We start from the raw sequence: 22,438 nt of genomic DNA, 5'->3' as shown, positions 1-22,438 counted from the left end.
TCAAAGCTGAAGACTATGACATTATCATAAACAAAGTCAGAACAATTTAATCATGGAAATTTCTGTACTGCAGTTCTATTGTAAAACACACCCTTTGCCAGTCTTGCTTCCAAACAGCAGTAGACTAATCGGGTGAACACCTTCAGCTTATGCAGCTTTGATTTCAGGTATTTTGGAAACAAATCCTTTACCATCTTTATTCAACAAGTAAAACACAGATCTTGCCTGTCATACTCTTTCTGTGAGATCAAAATTCAGATGGTTGTTTCAAAGCGCCTTTCTGGGCCAAGTGCCACACTGGAATAAAAATGCAAGTAGGATTTTACAAATGCTATTTCTGATAAACTTATTAAAGAGCCAAATTCTGGACCAGATTTTATGAGCATGTAAGAGTTAGTTAATTAGCATTTTAAAGGAAGAAGTCTTTCTTCACTAGGATTACTGCATCTTTAAAACACAAGAATCTGAGAGTACATTTACATGACGTGGTGACTTCACAGTAATTTGGTTTGAGAAATTTGTTTTGACCTGCTTGTCCTGTGCATTATAGTTTGCTGTCTCCTTCAGTTGTGCCAATATAGTTGTGGGATTGTAGCATAAACTGAATCAATGAAAATATGAAGGTTAAAAACCAGTCCCTTCAGTGCTGCCTCTAACCTGGCTTATGTCAGTGATTAGCTTTTCTGTATGGTCAAATGAAGAGTTACCTCAGCAAAACAGGCAGGGTTGCAAGTTACAAGCTCAGTAGGGTGTGTTGTGCAAGAATGATTTATGGCAAATTCCTCCTACCCTGTAATTACATCAAAAGTGACATTCTAGCAAAGCAGTCTCATCACTCACCAGCAAATTCAGGAAACACTGAAATGCTGTGGACTTAAGGAAGTATTACGTATGTATTTGAAGGACATCATTGGCTGTGGCTCTGAACTTGTACACTGTGAGACCAACAGCCCCAACTGCATCCAGTGTTTCCAAGCCCTTTGCATAACCTAATACAAAGCCAGAGCAACAAGGAAAATCCACATACTATCAGACGCTGGTCTGACAGCCATGTGTTTGTAAACATTGGGAAGTTTTAGTCATTTTGAGTACTGTGGAAGTGTACAGCAGTGTTATTTAATTAGGAAAGAATGTCAGTTTATACTGGAAACACCAGGAACTGTACTAAAAGCAGAGACGTAGTCAAGGTGCAATATGGAATGGGTTTTAGAGCTTGATCCAACCCCCTCTGCAGTCAATAGAAACAGTCCCATTGTTTTCACATAGAGGTTGTCCTTACTGTGTACCTCTCACTGTTATACAAACCTATACTGCTAGGGCTACATACAAAAAAAGGCATTGGAAAGGAGTTCCCAAGATCAACTTGTTATCATCTGTGAACCATATAGATATTTTAGGCTTCTCTCCTACAAATTACTTCTGCAAGGCCATGTCCTTCAAGTTTTAAGGTGCAGTTGCAGAACTAGATTTTTTATTATTACATGTAGTCTAAAATTGTTTTATTCTAACCCAGTGTGAATTACAGAGGCTTGGAATACAAATTTTTGCTAAATATGCAAATAATTATGTACATGAAGGGCTTCTTAGACATCTTTCTTGCCATTTCTAGGCATGTGTATTGGAGGTAGGTGCCCACACAGTAAAGGATTGTATGACTCAAGGTATTTGCAATTAGGCAATTATACCCTGGGTTAGCGAACTAGCAAACAGAGTTTTTTTTGCTTGGCAGTGTTCCCCTTCCACTCCCAAGAAGAATAAAGTGGAAATTAGTCTAATTAGATCAGTGAGGGAAGATGACAGTGGGTTTGCTGCTTCATCATTCAGAACTCAGGAATTATTTTAACATTTTGTCTTCTTTCCCCCTTGGCTTTATGGCTGCTACAAAAGTTCTGTTTATTATTGCATTATGAACTGAAGCTGTCAAAATGAATCTTTCTCTCAATTTGTAAAGATGTTATATATGTACATCTGAATGATAGAGTGTGTACTTCTTAAATTTTCATGTGGACCTGCTACTGGATTTCCTGACTAGGAGACCAGCTGACAGCATCAGAACATCACAGCTTGTGTATTCTGCCCAATGGATACGATGCCATGTAAATATTGTTTACAGCAATATTTCCATTTCTGTAAAGCACAGTTACTAAGACCAGGTTTGGGTCCATTTTATATTACTCCTGGGTTTTAACCTGCCTTTTCCTATCCAGTGCAATGAGGAGCTCTCGTTAAGACCATAGGGAGCTCTGGTTAAGACCATAGGGAGCTCTTTAAAATTATAATTGGCAGCCTGCAATCCTTTGTGCTGTCAAGGAAATCATAGAGCTAATGGATGATCCTGCAAGCACTCAATAGTGGTTTTAAGCTCAGCAATTTGTGCTTTATTTGGCTGAATAAATATCTGATGGAGCTGAGAGAATACACTGATGAAACATTATTGTACAGAGGAAATTACTGGTGTGCCTGCCAGGGAGGCATAGAATTACGTAATGATTTTAGAGGGTAATTTTACCATTTGGTCTTTATTTCTGCATCTGAAATAACAGATACCAAAGTTTAATTTATCTTTAGTAAGACATTTTACAACAGCAGTGTTAACATGCCAATAGTTATGAAAATGTGTCAGTTACTTTGGGCAGAGGATAATAGTTTGTCAGACTGTCATATACCAGGACTTCAGAGATCTGGAAAAAGTCATCTGTGACAGAATTAGAATCATAGAATCATAGAATCATAGAATAGTTAGGGTTGGAAAGGACCTGGAGATCATCTAGTTCCAGCCTCCCTGCCATGGGCAGGGACACCTCACACTAAACCATGTCTCCCAAGGCTCTGTACAACCTGTTCTTGAACGCTGCCAGGGATGGAGCATTCACAGCTTCCCTGGGCAACCCATTCCAGTGCCTCACCACCCTAACAGTAAAGAATTTCTTCCTTATATCCAATCTAAACTTCCCCTGTTTAAGTTTGAACCTGTTACCCGTTGTCCTGTCACTACAGTCCCTAATAAAGGGTCCCTCCCCAACAGCCCTATAGCCCCCCTTCAGATACTGGAAGGCTGCTATGAGGTCTCCATACAGCTTCTCTTCTCCAGGCTGAACAGCCCCAACTTTCTCAGCCTGTCTCCATACGGGAGGTGCTCCGGCCCCTGATCATCCTCGTGGCCTCCTCTGGACTTGTTCCAACAGCTCCATGTCCTTTTTATGTTGAGGACACCAGAACTGCACACAATACTCCAAGTGAGGTCTCACAAGAGCAGAGTAGAGGGGTAGGATCACCTCCTTCAACCTGCTGGTCATGCTTCTCTTGATGCAGCCCAGAATACGGTTGGCTTTCTGGGCTGTGAGCGCACACTGAAGCTGGCTCATGTTCATTTTCTCATTGACCAACACCCCAAAGTCCTTTTCCACATGGCTGCTCTGAATCTCTTCTCTCTTGCCTTAGAACCTGGGAACTTCCCAAGCTATTATGTAGTTATGTTATTGTGATGATGTAGTTTGAGAAGTACCGTCAGACTTAATCAAATTTTTACTTTATCTAGGATTCTAAAGACATAGAAGTTTCTCAACAGAATATCCCAAATCTCCTAAATAGTTTTGGATTAGAATAGTAATTGCTAAAAGCTATGTAGCAGTCTGTCTTCATCTGTAGGTATTTGTTGTGGTGTAAACCCAGCCAGACAGGTCGTTCACTCACTTCCCCCCCCCTTCTTGCTCTCCCCCTACTCCCGGAGGGACGGAGAGCAGAATCGAAAAGAATGCAACTCCCCCGGGTTGAGATAAGAGCAGTTTAGTAACTAAGGTATAATACAAATCACTACTGCTACCTCCAATAATAATAATGATAAAGGAAATAACAAGGGAAGAGAATACAACACCTCACCACCAGCTGACCGATAACTCGCCCCCCCCAGCCCAACCAAGCACCGACTGATACCTCCTCCAGCCCTGCAGACTACCAGCCCTTCCAGGTAACTCCCAGTTACCTCCTGGGCATGAGGTGCTGTGGTATGGGATACCTCTTTGGTTAGTTTGGGTCAGGTGTCCTGTCTCTGCTTCCTCCTGGCTTCCCCTCTTCCTTGGCAGAGCATGAGGCTCACAAAGTCCTTGGCCAAACCAAAACATCATTATCAGCTCTGTTCCCAGACCGAAAGTCAAAACACAGCACTGCACCAGCTACCACGAAGGAGAAACATGACTGCTACTGCTGAACCCAGGACAGTATTCAAATGTGTTTAGAAGCCTTCTACTTCTGTCCCAGATTATGCAGTGAAGAGCTGCAGAGCAAAGACATGACTGACCTAGTTGTCCTCCCACTACCAAATCAAGCAGACACCAAGGGCAGGCATATAAATGATGTTTCCACCCAATGCTTCTCCAGCTGTTTTAAGTTTCTTTTGCTGGATGTGTATGTACATCACAGCATAGATCTGTCCTCGATTCTTGGCTGACCTCCCCATAAATCCTTGAAAATTTCCTGCATCCACAATATGCTTTGACAAGGAGTTCTGTAGCCTTGCCACATGTTTTGTGAAGGACCACCAGCTCGTGTTTTGAAACTGGCCTTTGCTAGCATTGTTTACTATCCTCTAATTTCTTTTGTTTTAAGACATTTTGTTATAGATCATCTTTGTTACTCCTTTGCATCTTTTTTTTCTCCATCTTTTTCCATTCTGTTTTGAGAGAAGGAGGTCTGGCTTCACACATAGTATGCAGGGTGATGGTGAATCATGCATATATGGAGTGGCAATATAATGTTGTCTGTTCCTTTCTGAGTAATTCCTTATTTGTTTGTTTTTTAACCACTCTTCACCACTGAGCTGTCATTTTCCTAGTTATATATCAGTCACAAGACATGTTTCTATAGCAGTAATGAGTGTTCAGAGCCATCAGTTAGAATCTGTTTTTTTCCTAGATACATTGCCTGAAATCTCTTCATTGAATTTCATCTGTCATGTTATGGTGCAGTCACCTATTTAATACAGTTTCTCTGAAACTTTTCACAACTGGTCCTTGGTTTTGCCATCCTGAGTCATTTTGTATCTCATTAGTAATTTTCTCACCTCTTTGTTCACTCCCTTTTCCAGGTTATTTATGAGCATACTGGGACAATACAGATCCCATTCCATCATTTTAAAATATTTGCATCCCCTTGTAGGAATGTGTACCCAGTTTGGCAATGTGAGAGCAGGGGATTGAGCCTCCTTTTCAGACTAATATTATAACCACCACCCTGCCTTCTTGAGAACTGGGTTTAAATGCAAATTTCTATTTTTATGATCAATTAAGGTTGAATTTAATAGGAATCAAATAGAAAGGCATTATAAGAAATGAGGGTTGGAATAAAATATTGTAGAAACAGCCTTTCATTTTCTTTCAGTATTGTAGGATGATATTGGGTGAGTTTTGTGGGTTGCTTTTTCTTTTAAGATTACTCTTTCCTTGGGATCAATCTTCAAAATTCTTCCCAGAGATGTACCCATCTTCCCATTGCCCATTGTGAAAGAGCTGTTATTTCTTGTGTTCAACAAAAGCACACACCTGCCTACCTTTCCATTAATAGAATTAATCTATTATCTCTTGATACCAGGCAGCTGCACAGCTGTTACTAGATAAAATAATCATTTCACCAAATATTCCTGTTCTTAGGAGGATGTTGAAGGCTGGGGGAAGTAATCAGTAGTAAGACTTAGTAGTAAGTGAAAGGTGTTGAAGGTGACAGCAAGAAAGGAAGTAGTACTACCACGAGAAAAGGCTTCTTTGCTGTTGTATGATGAACTTTGTGGATACTGATAGGCTTGCTTTGTTGTGGGTTATTAGTTCAGCATTCTCTGCAGCCATCACACAGTGTTTTCCTTTCGTTGATCAATTACCTTAAAAATAAAATCTAGGTCTGCAAGTAGTGTAAGGGAGATTTCTGCTTTAAACTGCTCTCCAAAGTCATATTTTGTCCATATCCAACTTACCAGATAAGACAAATAGTCGTACTTTTGGGTTCGGTCTTATGAATATTAAAGATCCCCAGTGTCATAGATTTTTTGATACTCCTGACACTGTAGATTCCATTTTTATCTTTAGCTTCCTGCTGTGAAGTTGGCAAAGTTTGAAACACTGGGATCAGTACAGGTGGTTGGGCTCTTGGAGGCCAGTGAACTGACCATTTCTAGCAAAAAGGGACTGAAATGAAAAAGGGTGATAGCTGTTAAGTCTGAAAGGGTCAGGGGAGGTGTTGTGCACACAAATTTAGTGAAGTATCAGGTACAAGAGTAAGAAAGTAAAGAAGCTAAACTAAGTGGGCATTCTGAGACTCTTCATTCCAATTGCTGTCTCAGTTTTTTTCCATACATAGAATCATAGAGTTGTTTGGGTTGGAAGGGACTTTCAAAGGACATCTAGTCCAACCTCCCTGCCATGGGCAGTGACATCTTCAACTAGATCAGGTTGCTCAGACCCACATCCAGCCTGGCCTTGAATGTCTCCAGGGATGGAACACCTACCACTTCTCTGGGCAACCTGTGCCAGTGTTTTACCACCCTCATTGTAAAGAATTTCTTAATCACATCCAGCATGAATCTCCCTTTTTAGTTTAAAGCTATTGCCCCTTGTCCTATTGTGACAGGCTCTACTAAAAAGTCTGTTCCCGTCTTTCTTAGAAAGTTTTTAAGAACTGAAAGGCCACAGATAAAGTGTGTCCACACAACATATTGCAGAAAATAATACCCGGAAGTTTCCGTAACTGCCTGACCATGCTCAGGAGGAGGCTTCTGCCAGAGGGGCAGCCCTCACACAGGAGTGCTAGCTCCTGCCCTCTGCCTCTCTCTTCTGGGTCCTGGGTGCCCACATGGCCTCCCAAGGCTCCTTCCCCCCCGCCACGAAGCCGCCAGCACCTCTGCGCAGCACCGCAGCAGCCATTCTGCGCCTCTCCAAAACCAGCTATGGGAAACCTTTATTGATGAGCTGAGGGAAAGCTCCCAAGGTAGGGGGTAGAGGAAGGAATACAAGGGGCTCCCATGGCCAAGTGCCTCTTCCTCCTCCCCACACACACACCAGCCACCTTCCTGTTCACCTTTCAGCAATGCCGTGCTGAAATCCATACTGCACTGATGACTTTGCTGTGCTTATGAGAGCTTGTGTGTCCTGTTTTTCAGGAATTTGTGCTGTCCATATATAAATTCTGCTCTAAAGCTAAGTCTAACCCCCAGTAAATTGGGGTCAACTCATGCCACTCTGATCTCATTGAAACAAAGAAAGATAGAGATGAGCCAGTTTTGCTTATTTTACTCTTTAAGGGAGTACAAAAGAACTCAGGTCTTTGGATTTTTGTTGGTTTAATTCTGGATCACTAGCAGTGATCATACTAAGTCTTTAGGCCTTGATCCTGCAGAAATGCTTAATACTTAACATAATAGGAATAGTTCTTCCCTCTGCAGCTTCTGCTCTATACGGGAATTTGTATTTTTTCCTTCAGGTGCTGTTCCAGCCAAGGATGCAGTTCTTCCTGACATATTACAGAACCTCTCTGGTTTGCAGTTTCACTTACAAGGTTGGTTTTGGTGGATTTCTTTTATTATTCCCTCTCGTCTTCCTTAGCAATTTTGAAATATTTGTGTAGCTGTCCACATCCTTTCCACTCATGGAATGTTACAGACCACAGGAAGAATTGCAACTTTTAGTCCTATAGAACTCATAAGTTCAGTGCTGGTTTAAACATATATAATGATATGGAATGATTACAAGAGAGCACACTCCGAAGCCATTTTCCTAAATAGCATCACCATGAAAATAGTATCAAATCAAGTATCTTACTGCATTTGCTAACACTTTAATCACTGAAGTGGTTTCTTATGTTTTTTTCCCTTTATCCTGTTTATATTTTTTAAAATATGTAATTCATTTTAATTTGATCCATTTCAGATGTTTTACTCATCAGGTTTATTTCTGTGGGGCTATTGTTCTAAAAGCTGCTTGTTGGATACACTTTTTGTTTTTACAGACACTTGCATGGCAACAACTGGAACTAATTTTCAGTTCCATCTTCAAATATTTAAGGCATATCTGTTAATACTGGATTTTTCTTTTTTAAATTATGTTACAAATCCTACAGTGTGGGTAGAAAAGTAGAAATAAATCATGTTTTTAAAAAAGCTGTAGAGAAAAGCTTTCTGAATGCTTAAGAAAACAAAGTTCTGTATCTTAGAAAGAAATCACAATGGAGTACTCTATTTTATTTTCTTCTTGGTCACACAGTCAAGTTGAACACTGGTAGCAGCAGAGGTCCTGGGTTTTTATGTTTTAGTGTTGCACTGCTCTAAAAATAATCCAGGGTATTTTGTTTCATTACTCTGAACTTCCACTCTGGCTTGGCACTGTAATCAAATGTGGTTTAGTTGTTGTCTGGGGTGCTTCATATTTCGACAGTAAGGAAAGGCATGATTGACTTGGATGCTCCCTTTCAGAATTTCCCTTTCAGGTAGAGTATTCTGACTTGTACTTTTTGCACTCATAAATATACCATGAAATTCTTAGAGACAAACACTTGGCCATTCAGTTTTGGAAACATACCTAAATGTACATTTTTAAAAGGTTCCCTACATAACATACAAATTCAAGTGAGCACTTCTAACAGTTACTTTTTGTCTTGTTTTTGGCTGGGGTGTGGTATGTACAGGTTCCAGACAGCTGCATTTGCTGGCTGTATGTTGGGCTGAACTTCGTAAAGAGGGTCAGCCCAGTGAACCAGAACTCTCCATATGCTTTATCTCTGTCTTCAGCCTCCCAGGATTTTCCCAGGGCTCTGCATTGTCCTTACATGAAGCTCCTATGTGGAAAGCTCAGGTCTGGTATATGACTCGTGTTTTGAGCACAGTATGATAGTATAGTTTTACTAGCCCAGAATAAGCACACATTTTGTAATGTGGTCCTCTCAGCTGGGAAGTCTGGATGGAGCAGAAGGGAATGGTTTTCTCCTCGCACCACCGTTTGTAGGATAAGGAAAAAACCTGGCACAACTGGAGTTTGTTAAAGAGTCAGAAGGTCCCCTGTGTTGATGCTAACCGGTGAGACTCCTAGTATACTAAAGCATTGTTAAATGTCTTAGATTTGTTCTGCATAATTCCAGTCACATCAATATTTGCATTTATGGAATTCATTCCTTAAGAAATAACAAGTTTGAGTCAGTGCAGAAGGCTGAAGTAAACACAGGTGCCTTCTCTCTCCCGAGACTTGATAATTCCTTGGTAGATAATTTTACAGACTCTGACCCCAACTTTCTTCATATCCACTGACCAGCTCATGTATCTGGAAAAGGTGACAGTTTGGTTTTAAAACAGCTTCACAACAATTTATTAAACATGCAGGAATGTGATCACACTCAGCAAGGGAAAAGAAGGAATGTAACAGTTACTTGCCACCTTCTCTGCATCAGGAATTACCCAAGTCTATGCCTTAACTCACCATCTACTTCTCAGTGAGGTGTTAAAGATGTAAGGTCAAAACATCTGGAAACATAGTGAAATGCCAAGTTCATTCTCATTCAAACATTTTTTTACTTTCTGATTCATATTCAAAATATCAGCTCTGATGCATTGTAACTAACGGTGTTTCAAGCTCATTTCTACAAGCTGCTGCAAACAGATCTGTGTATTAGGTGAGATCATCTTTGTCAGAAGCACTTTTCTTTCTCTAAGTTGTCTCTGACTACAGGGGCAGCTGAACATTGTGTTATTCCAACGGGAGTGCAGCCTGCAGAGGTTTTTGCCCGGACAGCCACTAGAGAGCACTATGTGATTGTATCTTTTCCAAGGTAGGGCGTGGGAGCCCATTAGAGACCTACAGTGTAAATTAAATACAAAAGGCATTTTTCCGTGACATTTCTAAAGAATCCTCTTGTGTTTTGCACATATATTAAGCCAAGGTGTTAGCAACTCTGGCATTTTGTTTTACACAATTACCACTTTTGCTGAGGACTTCTTACATTGACATTTAATTCTTGCTTGAGTTTCAGAGGGATCTGCAATGTAGCAAGGAAAAGTCCATGATAGTAATCAATGTATGGGCTATTTTTACCTTAAGACTGAATGATGATGAATGCTGTATAGATAACTTTTGGTGATATCAAAGGATGAATGCTGTATAGATAAATTTGGTGAATCTAGGGCTATTTTAGCTTCGTTCTTAGAAAAACTTTTACCTCAAATCATCATGATTCAGCAAACCATGAATGGAGTGGATAATACATAAACTCTTATACGCAATATATAACATAAACACTTAGACATGGTAATTTAAAGGAAAAATGCTGCATGAATGAATCTGCTTCTTTCTTCCTGGTCCTGGTATTTGATGTTTCCTTATCTGACCAACACTATTTTTGTAGATCTCACACGGCCCCTCTCCCAAACTCCCCCAGAAAACTGTGTTATTAATTTCTTTTGAAGTACCTGTGCCTTGAGGTGGTTTTTCTATTTTCTTTTCATACTGCCTTCTGAAATCAGCTGTCAGAGACTTTGCTGTGTTCATGCATTATCCTTTTAAAGCTCTTCAGCCCTTTTTGGGAGGACTTTGTTATTGAAGTCATTGGTATCTTTCAGCTAATTGTATGAGCAGAAGGTGGAAAGGCTGTAATTTAAAAACTTGGCAGTGATTGTGAAAGAAAACATATTCCTAGGAGGTAAGGAGCAGCCCAGAAGTCCAGAGTTTCCATCAGCAAGGCTGCAGTTCCTTTTACAGCAAAGTGATTAGTGCAGCTGTGGTCAGCAAAAGGCATATTGCAGAATGGTGTTTCCTTACTTAACATGTTGGTGCTGAGAGGCAAGCCAAATATTAGACTGAAGTGAATTTTACTTATGTCAGTATTATCAATTCAGAGCAGCTGTAGGAGAATAAGCTGGATTCAGAAGAGATTAAATATTAGGGCCAGCTGTGGAAATTGAACACACAGTGATGTGAAAGATTCTGCCCATGACAATGGTATTCATCACATAGGAACCCAAATAGATCAGACCAAAAAAAAACCCTACCTTGAATTGCAGATACCCAACTGAGTTTGCCAGCCTGTCTGTTAAACTTGAAAACTTCACTAGCAGGTTTGGTTTGAAGTACTGTGATAAAGCCCACATTGAACCAAATGATTAAAAAATTCTAATCACAGTCACAGGTGTCCCTGTATATTTGTTTCTTCTTTTTTGTAGTGGTTCTTCCCCAGTTCTGAAGAAATTTCATATGTTTATTAAACCATATGTTTACTTACTTTTACAGTATCCAAATGCTTAGCTGGGAGGTCATATGGAAAGCATTACTGGCTTTAAATGCCATGATGAAATGTAAAAATTATTCAAACACTTTCTTTAAACAATTTACAATAAACAACATTCAGATTATGGCCTGACTGAATGAAGAAGTGTGAACAGTTTATTAAAATTCATGACCTCTCTTGTAGTTAATAAATCAGCAAAGGTTTGTGGGTCACGCCCTTGGAACAGTGCTTTTATATATCCCCTAGTGATTAGAGTGTATACTCAGGTGATTGATTTGGATGTTTGCATTGATTTGTGTGCAAATTAACCGAAGTTTGCATTTAACTCTTCATTCTTTATCTTCTGTTTTAGCTTTGGTCATGCATCATACCATATAGCAACTTCCATTTTATTTTGCTTATAAACCTCATACTCCTAAGGTTTTCTGGCTCTAGCCAGAAGAAAGAAAGAATATATATGGTTTGTATTATGCTAGCGCATCTCATAATGGTGGGAAAAAAATCAGTGCCTACACACTTCACATTACTGCTTTTTCATTGAATCACTTTTATGTTCAGAAGTAGCTACAAATACTGAAATTAGGATCTGTTTCAAATTTATAGTTAATGAATCTTTATGACTTAAAATACATGGAGCTGTTTATGGTTGAAGGTGTGCAGGCAAGTATGTGAAAATCCATTAATACAGAAGAGGTTTAAAAAAAAAAATTGAAATTTGGGCTTAATTTCCCCAGGAAGTAGATATCCAGACATATTGGATGGGTCTTGCAGGTGATGCTCCAGCACTCACAGGGCCAGGAAAGAAACATTTCCCCATCCTCTGCAAATCACTAAGGACTCTGGTGCTTTCTTTTGTCAGCCTTGATTATGTCCAAACCTTTAACATGCTTGTGGCTTAGGGGAAGAAATGATGCTCAATTGAAATATTTGTAATTGCATTTAGATTACTCTGTATGAATTCTCCCACCTGTTTTCTAGGACTCAGCAGAGATACTTTCTAGGAATTTTACTGAAGGCTCTCTGAGAATTATCCATGATGCTTTCTGGGAATTTCTTCAATGTGTTTTAGAAATGCCCCCCAAGTGCCTTCTAGGAATTCTCCCAAGAAAGTTTCCAGGAATTTTCCCAAAGTTTTCAAGGATTTTTGGGATGCTTCTCTGGGACTATTCCAGTATTGGGGTTTGTTTCCAGTGTGGTAGCCAGGGGTTAAATTCTGCAGCAGAAGTTTTTGCCTTGTGAGGAGAAATATATTAAAGTTCACACTTTCCCCATGACCTAAGATAACTTACCATGTGTTGGGGCCAAAATAGTCTATAGTACTTAGCTGTATGATAAGTGCTAGTATAGAGAAATACTCACTTGGCCTATTTTAAGATTTGATATTGAAACAATTTCATTTAAACCTAATTTCATAAAGCTGAATTGTTTAACACTCATCACCCTCATTTTCCGTATTTCCTTGTTCTTTTCTCCATCCAGCTGATGAAGCTACTGGAAAAGGGATCAGATACCTCAAAAGCACAAGTTTTTATGTCATCTTTGTTATTTCCTTTTTGTAAGAACCCTACTTAAAAATCTTTTTTGGCAGGAAGTAAGTAATAGAGATAGGAGTCATCTGATAGCAACCAAACTGAAGGCCTACAAAAATTTTGTATCCATAACAAATATTAAGTAAGGCAGTTGCTACATTCACTACACATCTGTGCTGCTGGTCTGTCCCATAAAGTGTCTTTAAAGTTTCAGTTTGTAGGTCTATATGCAAAATATAATTTAAAATATTATGTATCAGTTAGGAGTTTCCATCAAGGATAATCAGGCTTCTTCTAAAAATTATTTCTGATTGCAACAAGATTCAGATCACAAAAATTCTCAGTCATGTGTGTGAACTATATTGACTAGGACTAAAGTGATGGCGGTTTTATAGCCCCTTGGCAACATTTCAGTGTGCACAGAGATGCATCTGTTAAGTGAACCTGTAAAAGTGCTCCCTAGATGATGCCATAGAAAAAGGGTCTCCACTGTGATGATGAGAATTCTTGAAATGTCCTGAACTGAGTTGGTAAAACTCCTTTAAAGCAAATTGAAAATAACTGGTGCCTCTTACTTTCTGGTAAAGCTGTTAAGAAATTGTCATGTAATACTGATGAGCTGTGTAAAATGCTTTTAAAGCTGCAAGATTTGACCCAGTGTAGTGAAGACTCATCAAGCTAGCTGCAAGGCGTGTGCACCTTTCTGTCTTGACTTTGTCACTGAGCTTGTGTGAGTCTTTTTGATTAGGGGCATATAAAGAAGTTACTTCAGGGCAAACTGCTGTGTGAACTTGAAACCATCAGATTCTCGGCAGCATTGCCAAACAGACATTCTTGCTCCAGGACTAGAAGATAATCCACCTCACTTTTACATCTTGAGGTAAGACAAAAATTTATCCCCTCCTGAAATAATTTCTTTTTAGAATAAGGATGTGCATGTATCTTTCTCATGGAATAACTGGAGCTCTTCAAGTTTATACCCTTGCTTGCCCTGCAGAAATTTCTTTATGTATTCCTATCTTCTACATCTTACTTTGTCTACACAAAGAAGAAATAGTATTTTTAATAGTTTTGTTAGATTAGTGTAAGATCTCCAGATAAAAGTGGGGTAAGTAATAATTCTGTTTCGCAGACAAGATATAAATGACATGAAAAGGATTGAGAATCAGAGCAGCATACTGTGTTGGCTTGTTTCTAGCCTTTGTTTGTTGTAACTAAAGCTGTGGGAATAATTTTTGCTTTTCCTGGTTCACCAATTGAATGGGAAGGTTAGGAATTAAAAGTACTTTGTTTCCAGTTTGGTCAAATTAAAGGCTCTGAAATTTTTTCCCATAAATTGCTAACTCACCTCTGAGGACAATTAAAAAAAATCAGTAGCACTTAAAATAATATTTTTCCCTTGCATCATTTCCTCAAGTGAAGCAGATTCTACAACTCAGTGAACCTAACTTGATTTTTTTTCATTCTGTTCTACTTAATTTCATTTGTGAGCATGCACCCTGCCTGTGAAAAAATGTTTTGGATGAGAAATTGCACCCCCAAAAATGGTTGAATTTCAGCTTTTGTGATAAAGTTAAGCCATTTGAACAACCAGCAACCACTGCAGTAATCAGAGAATCATAGAATAGTTAGGGTTGGAAAGGACCTTAAGATCATCAAGTTCCAACCCCCCTGCTGTGGGCAGGGACACCTCACACTAAACCATGTCACCCAAGGCTCTGTACAACCTGGCCTTGAACACCACCAGGGATGGAGCATTCACAGCTTCCCTGGGCAACCCATTCCAGTGCCTCACCACCCTGACAGTAAAGAACTTCTTCCTTATATCCAATCTAAACTTCCCCTGTTTAAGTTTGAACCTGTTACCCCTTGTCCTGTCACTACAGTCCCTAATGAATAGTCCATCCCCAGCATCCTTATAGTCCCCCTTCAGATACTGGAAGGCTGCTATGAGGTCTCCATGCAGCCTTCTCTTCTCCAGGCTTAACAGCCCCATCTTTCTCAGCCTGTCTCCATACGGGAGGTGCTCCAGTCCCCTGATCATCCTCGTGGCCTCCTCTGGACTTGTTCCAACAGCTCCATGTCCTTTTTATGTTGAGGACACCAGAACTGCACACAATGCTCCAGGTGAGGTCTCACAAGCGCAGAGCAGAGGGGCAGGATCACCTCCTTGGACCTGCTGGTCACGCTCCTTTTGATGCAGCCCAGGATACGGTTGCTTTCTGGGCTGCGAGCGCACACTGAATCCGGCTCATGTTCATTTTCTCATTAACCAACACCCTCAAGTCCTTCCCCGCAGGGCTGCTCTGAATCTCTTCTCTGCCCAACCTGTAGCTGTGCCTGGGATTTCTCCAACCCAGGTGCAGGACCTTGCACTTGGCATGGTTAAACTTCATGAGGTTGGCATCAGCCCATTTCACAAGTGTGTCACGGTCCCTCTGGATGGCATTCCTTCCCTCCAGCGTATCAACCGAACCACACAGCTTGGTGTCATCGGCAAACTTGCTGAGGGCGCACTCAATCCCACTGTCCATGTCAGCGATGAAGATGTTAAACAAGACCGGTCCCAACACCGATCCCTGAGGGACACCACTCGTTACCGGTCTCCAGCCGGACATTGAGCCATTGACCACAACTCTTTGTGTGCAGCCATCCAGCCAGTTCTTTATCCACCGAGTGGTCCATCCATCAAATTGATGTCTCTCCAATTTAGAGACAAGGATGTCGTGTGGGAAAGTGTCGAACGCTTTATACAAGTCTAGGTAGATGATGTCAACTGCTCTACCCCTGTCCATCAGTTCCGTAGCCCCACCATAGAAGGCCACCAAATTGGCCAGGCAGGATTTCCCCTTAGTGAAGCCATGCTGGCTGTCACCAAGCACCTTGTTGTTTTTCATGTGCCTTAGCATGCTTTCCAGGAGAATCTACTCCAAGACTTTGAGAGGCACAGAGGTGAGACTGACTGTGGTAATCCTGATGTGGCTCTTACCATCTTCCTTGTTCAAGTGAAGGTGTTTGCTTTTATGCTTAGTTCAGGGAACTCAACTGAAAGCAGTGGATTTTGCAGCATTATTTTTCTGGTTTAACTCCCTACACTGTATTGCTGCATTGTAAGTAAGACTCATATCCCATATGAGAGAAATGGACAGAGTCCAGCTGGCATGAAGGGGAAGGGAAGTTCTTTTGTCTGTAACCAGATGTTCAGTTCACATAGTAGCATCGTGGAACTGCACCTGCATCTTCTCCACTTGAGAGAAAAAAATGCATTATTTAAATCCTTTTATGAAGCATATTTGTAGACTAAAGAACATTTAGAACTCATTGCTCAAATTCCATGCCTGGCACTTTCAAATTTTGCTGCTACATTAAAACAAAGTTCTGCAGTGGGCACACATTTTATGTATATGTAAATGTAAGATAAAATGCAGAAGTAAAATAACTTAGTAATATTTGGATACCACTGAAATTTATGGACTGCGTAGTCTGTCCAAAAGCACATTACCTTTTCCATCCCTGGGCAAAATAATGCACTCAGGCTTCTAACTCTTTTCATAGTCTGCATTGTAGGGAAGGAAAACGTTTTCAGTGGGGTAGAGCTGTAAACCATCTCAGATTTCATGTTACACCTGACCACTAATTGCTTGGCAAAAGGGGCGTGCATAACATGTCTCAACCTGCTGGGCCTCTTTAGCTTTCTCCCTCTTCCCTGCAATTTCCAGGGAGAAGAGGGTCATATTCCTGAGGAGACCAGTGAAAGAGCCTTGTCAGTGATCTTAACTGGTTATTTTTCACCAAAGATAGAAGGTACAAAGCAGAAAATTGGTCAGTGGAAACTTCCAAGAGAGTGCTAAAAGCATAGATCTTCCTTGATTGCCTGTCTCACTTTTAAAGAAATGTAAGTTTTCATTGATGCAGCTCACCCAGGGCTCTTACAGAATACCCACTTCCTGAAGTTTCTTTTCTCTCCCTTTTTTTTTTAGTCCACATCCCATATATGAAGTAGATTTAGCAATATCCTTCAAGAGCATTATGGACGAACAGTGGCTTTGTCGTTTGTGCTCATTTTGATGTGGTAGCAAGAAAACAATTTCAGCTGTGAAGGCAAAATGGACTGTAGCAATCCAAAGCCTGAAGGCATAGCTAAATACCCCTGGAGGGTGGGACTTGCTTGGGTACCATGTGCAAACTGAGCTGCTGAAAGAAAATACAACTGAAAAAAGGGGATACTTCTCATCCTCCCTCCCATCCACAGTCACTGGCACCCAGTATGATCTGACCCCTTCCTCAGTGACAAAAGTGCTCTCTAGGTTCTGCAGGAATCTAGTACAAGTGAAGCAATCCAGTACAAGTGGGACAACAGTTTCTCCCACGGCCTGTTTTGTTGTCTTATGCTGCAGTCTTAGGAAGGAGACACTGTTCCTGTATTGACAGCCATTCCTCGCAACAGGATTTATACGTATGTTGCAAATGGTGAGGAGCTAGCAAATCTAGGGCAGAAAAACAAGTTGGCAGGGACAGGTTTTCCTTGACCCTGCAACAGCTTCAAATTCTCAAGGCAGGGAGTGGAAGAACAAGCAGGTTTTTAATACTACAGTTTTACAGTGGTGATTCCATGCCAACTTTAAAACTGTTTTCACAGTGTAAAGAGCTTGGGGTGTTTTTTGTGAAAACAGAAGTCTTTGTGCCATCATTTCATCTAAAGGCTTCACCAAATGCTAAAAATTTCGAAATCTTAAATTTAGGCAGGGTTGGGATTATTTGTCACTGTGACTTTAAATGAGGATCCCAATGGTTTTCAACAGCTGTATTTCATCCTGTAATCAGCTCTCTGATTTGGTAGAGTGCCATCTGGATCAAGCAATTAAGTCTTCATACCATGCCTCTGGGCATATGACACATGTGTAAAGAAAAAGCCAGAGGAAGAAATGAAGAGACTGCCCTGCAGAGGAAGCTTGACAGTGTATTTCAAAGGAATTCTGAAAAGGGCTAGTGAAAAGCAGAGGTATGGTAACTGAGAAAGTTCAGTGCCTCTGCAGACAGAAGAGCCTGCGTATAGTAGAATTCTTCCTGTTATGGCCTACTGTGTGCCATAAAGGATTCTTTCTTAGAGCTAAAGGTCAGAGTGAGTTTATGTGAGAGGCCAACTAAGCTGTGCATGAAGCTGGTGAAGACTTAGCGGTATAGAGCTTTTTTATATTTTTGACTTCACTGTGGTTGATGTTATTGCTCTCATCTTTTGATAAGGTATATGATTAACCATCTAAATGCTTGCTGTCTTTGTGTGTGTGTAGGGGGGGAGTGTTCCATTTGAAGTTTATTGTGTTTCTTTGGGTATGGTTTCTATTTGGAACAAATGAAAATTAATAACTATATGCTTGTAAATAAGTTGGTTAAAATTTAAAACCAAAGAAGGAGGGAATTTCTTTTTGGTTTTATATATCCAGCTCTTCTAGGAAACCTTATTTTTACATAACAAATTCTAGCACTTGCAGTCTGGAAACTGTAAAACAGTAAAGATGACTGCCCAGAAATAAGCCTACAGGCAGAAGCACAATTTGGCAGAATCAGTCTTTTCTGGTTGTTGTTAAAAAGTGTATCTTTGTAGCAGTGTGAAACTGTGGTTATTTATGTTAAATTTAGAGGAAAAATAGGATGAACTGTGTAATTTGTTTTAATTCAGTCTTATATTTTTCTTGTCCACATTTTGAAGTCTTCATTTCCATGACTAAAGGAATAAAGGCAGCAGAAATCATGTCTGAATCAGATTGTCTTTCTAGGGTAACTGAAATTAAATCTACTGGGTCTTCTTAAAGTAACTGGTTACAACTAAACCCTGTTGTCTGTTTAGAATTGTTCAGTGTTCTTGACTTATCAGGTATCCATCTTCACAGAAATAAAGGTCATTATGTTTATCTGAGCTTTCACAGGAGTAAGACGAAAAGCTATTTGAAATTTGTAGGACTATGTTTAAATATGTTCAAGGGATCCTTTTAATACTACCTACTAAGTATTCAAAAAGATTAATATCTTTCAGTTATAATCAAATATCAAAGTTTTATTTTTTTATGTACATATGGGGCTACTGAAGTCTTATGGAAATGACTGGTTTGGAACTATTAATGTTTTTGGGGCAGACACAAAAGATTGTCATTTGCATGGTTCATGCACATCAGGATTACTTGCTTTCGCAAGTTGTCCTGGGTTTAGCAGTAGCAGTCAATTTTTCTCCTTAGTAGCTGGTGCAGTGCTGTGTTTTGACTTTCAGCTTGGGAACAGCGCTGATAACACCGATGTTTTCGGTTGTTGCTAAGTAATGTTTACCCTGACCAAGGACTTTGTGAGTCTCATGCTCTGCCAGGGAGGAGGGGAGGCTGTGAGGAAGCAGAGATGGGACACCTGACTGAAGCTAGCCAAAGAGGTATTCCATACCACAGCACGTCATGCCTGGGGAGGTAACTGGGAGTTATCTGGAAGGACACTCGCTCTCTTCGAGGTTGGGCTCATTTCGGTGGGTGATATTGTATTCTCTTCCCTTGTTATTTTCTCTTACCATTATTATCATTGGTGGTAGCAGTAGTGATTTGTGTTATATGTTGGTTGCTGGACTGTTCTTACCTCAATCCATGGGAGTTGCATTCTTTCGATTCTCCTCCCCAACTGTCCAGGAGTGGGGAAGGGGAAGGAAAGAAAGGGGGCGGGCGGGGGGGGGGGGGGGGGGGGGGGGGGGGGGGGGGGGGGGGGGGGTGAGTGAACAAGCTGTGTGGCTGGGTTTAAACCACAACACAAGGTGAACCTGCTCCCTGCTCTCATGACAGGGACAGTATCTGGGAGTAAGTTGATCATAGAATAATATCATAGAATGGTTTGGGTTGGAAGGAACCTTAAAGCTCATCCAGTTCCAACCCCCTGCCACGGGCAGGGACACCTTCCACTAGATCAGGTTGCTCCAAGCCCTGTCCAACCTGGCCTTGAGCGCTGCCAGGGATGGGGCAGCCAAACCTTCTCTGGGCACCCTGTGCCAGGGCCTCACCACCTTCATAGTAAAGAATTTCTTTATTGTATGTAATCTCGGTCTCGTGTCTGTCAGTTTAAAGCCATTTCCCTTGTCCTGTCCCTACAGGCCCTTGTCCAAAGCCCCTCTCCAGGTTTCCTGTAGCCCCTTTAGGCACTGGAGCTGCTCTAAGGTCTCCTGGAGCCTTCTTTTCTCCAGGCTGAACCAGCGCAGCTCTCCCAGCCTGGCTCCAGCGCAGAGTTGCTCCAGCCCTTATGGCCTCTCTGTGGCCTTCTCTGGACTCGCACTAGCAGCTCCATGTCCCTCTTGTGCTGTTGCCCCAGAGCTGGATGCAGGACTACAGGCACAGTAGAGGGGGAGGATCCCATCTCTCAACCTGCTGCTCATGCTCTGGGCATGAAGCACCGGATATGGTTGGGTTTCTGGGCTGCAAGCACATATTGGGCTGACAATGCAGTGATACTGGAAAACAGGTTAGATACTACAGTCTTAGGTCCAAAATGAGGAAAACCGGAGAGTTTAACTTGGAAGTTGGAGGATGAATTTTAGCAGTAGTTGTGCTTTTTTTCTACCTAGAGAAGTGAGATAAGCCCCTGACAGCATCACATTGCAGAATTCATTCTTCAGATGTATTTTCATGTATTGTCTTGAAAAGTGTAAGCTTTTCTCCTGGAAAGATTGTGCAGTTAGTTAACTTCTGACCATTAGTCTTTCTTATTAGATTTTTTCAGAACAGAAATCTTCAAAGAATAAATTTATTGCTCTTATGTAGTTTTCCTATTTATAAATATTTTCAAAGTAGGCTGTAGCGTCTAAAGTTAAGCTGGTTTGGTTTGTTTTTTCTTATAACTGTAGAGTGTCTTCAACTGCTCGTTATGAGAGAGATGCACCTTGAAATACAGAATTTGAATGGTTACTTGTTGGCAGTAAATACTGAATTTACTTCAACTGCATTAAATAGTTGCTTATATTCTACTTAGCTGCTTGTTCACTAGGGAAGGTTTATGAAATCCAGTGATGGTTTCTTAAGAAGTTTTCTATTTGGAGGCTTTTATATGAAGATGACCCAATAATACCATGTAATTTATGTTTAAAAACTTCCCTAGGACCTTTTACTTTTGGTGAAGACACAGTTCTTAGCAAATAGCTAGCAGAAGCAAACCATTAAAAATACATGTTATAACTCAATATTTCAGAATAATTCTGTGGAGACCAGCTTTAGGCAACTGGATAAGTGGCCTGGTTTTCAAATATTCTGAATGCTGTGGAAGGCATAGAGAAACATTGTATTGTAAAAGTCATTCCTGGGAATATACATGTACATTTAATTTTTTTTTTAACTTACACAGAATCTTAGAACTATTTAGGTTGGAAGAGACCTCTGGAGGTCATCTTGTGCAAGCCTCTGCTTCAAAAAGGAGCTTTTTTGAAGTTAGATATGACTTCAGATTTAGCTTAGTTACCTCAGGACCTTGTCCTGTCACACAGTCTGAGCAAAACTGTTCTTATTTTGACTTATGTTGACATTTATATGAGCTTCCTGAGCACATGTTTTGTAGGCAGCTGCACATAGCAATTGCTGAGCTCAGTAAGAGATTTAAAAGATTTCCATAATACTATGGAAATTGGATATTGTTTAGGGATCCATTGGCTTAAGGAATGTTACAAGCCGTTTATTATAGGCTGACCTCTAATAGTCGGAGTTTTCTTCAGAATAGAAATCAAATGCTTTCTTATTGCAAAACAATTCAGAGCATCTTATGGAGAGTCGATGTCCACATGTTAATTTTATTTAATTTTGTGCTGATTGTTTTTTCAGGACTTGCTTCCCTGCTTGCTGCACATTCAGTGCTGCTGGGATATTCTCAGCATTTAAAGCTAATGATATCTACTGTTTCATTCTCCTTTACAGTCAAGAAATTTGGACTGGTAAGACTGTCAACCTGACTGCAAAGGAAAGGATTTCAGTCAGGAATCTATAAGAGAAATCCTGAAACAGCAATAGAACTTACTTTCTTATGTACAATTTAATGTTTGGGAGGTAGAGAGGAGCACTTTTTTATATTCTATCAGAATTAAACTGCAGCTTGTGCTGTTCATAATCATCAGACATAACTATTAGGTTTGAAAGAAATATGACAACTTGTTAATTGTTTGACTCTGTCTCAAACATACTGGGGATGTAAGCCAGCAAGAGAGGAGTCTTCTGGTCGGCAGAGCCATGGCTTTTAATCTTATTTCACAGATTGTCTAGATAACAGTTTGAGGAAGGCTTCTGTTCATCGGGGATTAAATTTGATTTTTCCATCAAACAAAAGTGGCATTATCAATTGCATTGTGTAAATTGCTGTTGGTGAGGTTATGGACGTGGTTACCACTCTTCCCTTCAGTGGAAATACTTTCAGAAGAAATGTTTCTCAGTACTCTCTCTTCCCTCAGTGTATGTGACACTTCAGTTCTGTCATCTGATACATGGAGAAATTTTCCTTCTCTGTACTTTTTCCTTGAGTCATGCCTTCTGGCTTGTTTCATAAGGTTTGCTTACTCAACTGGTGGTCTAGTTGTTCACAGTTCTCATCTGTCTCTATCTGTTCTTCCTAAACCAAAATTCTCCCTGTGAAAACTTTTCTATTTGAAGTGGGATGGC

The 22,438-nt window shown here is 40.5% G+C and overlaps 1 long non-coding RNA gene across 1 annotated transcript in view; it reads left to right on the top strand.

The window, feature by feature from the left end:
• The first annotated feature begins 7,325 nt into the window (after nucleotides 1-7,325).
• Nucleotides 7,326-22,438, top strand: part of LOC130597656 (uncharacterized) — a 135,337-nt gene continuing 120,224 nt past the window's right edge. Inside the window, exon 1 of the long non-coding RNA XR_008971835.1 lies at nucleotides 7,326-7,539. This is a non-coding gene — a long non-coding RNA (uncharacterized LOC130597656). The remainder of the gene's footprint in view (nucleotides 7,540-22,438) is intronic.

The sequence above is a fragment of the Pezoporus wallicus genome, unplaced genomic scaffold (assembly GCF_028554395.1).
Source record: "Pezoporus wallicus isolate ANWC-B61680 ecotype Strahan unplaced genomic scaffold, APGP_CSIRO_Pwel_v1 contig_6783, whole genome shotgun sequence".
Classification (NCBI taxonomy): Eukaryota; Metazoa; Chordata; class Aves; order Psittaciformes; family Psittacidae; genus Pezoporus; species Pezoporus wallicus.
The sequence above is the reverse complement of the archived record's forward strand: the minus strand, read 5'-3'. Positions and strand labels throughout refer to the sequence as shown.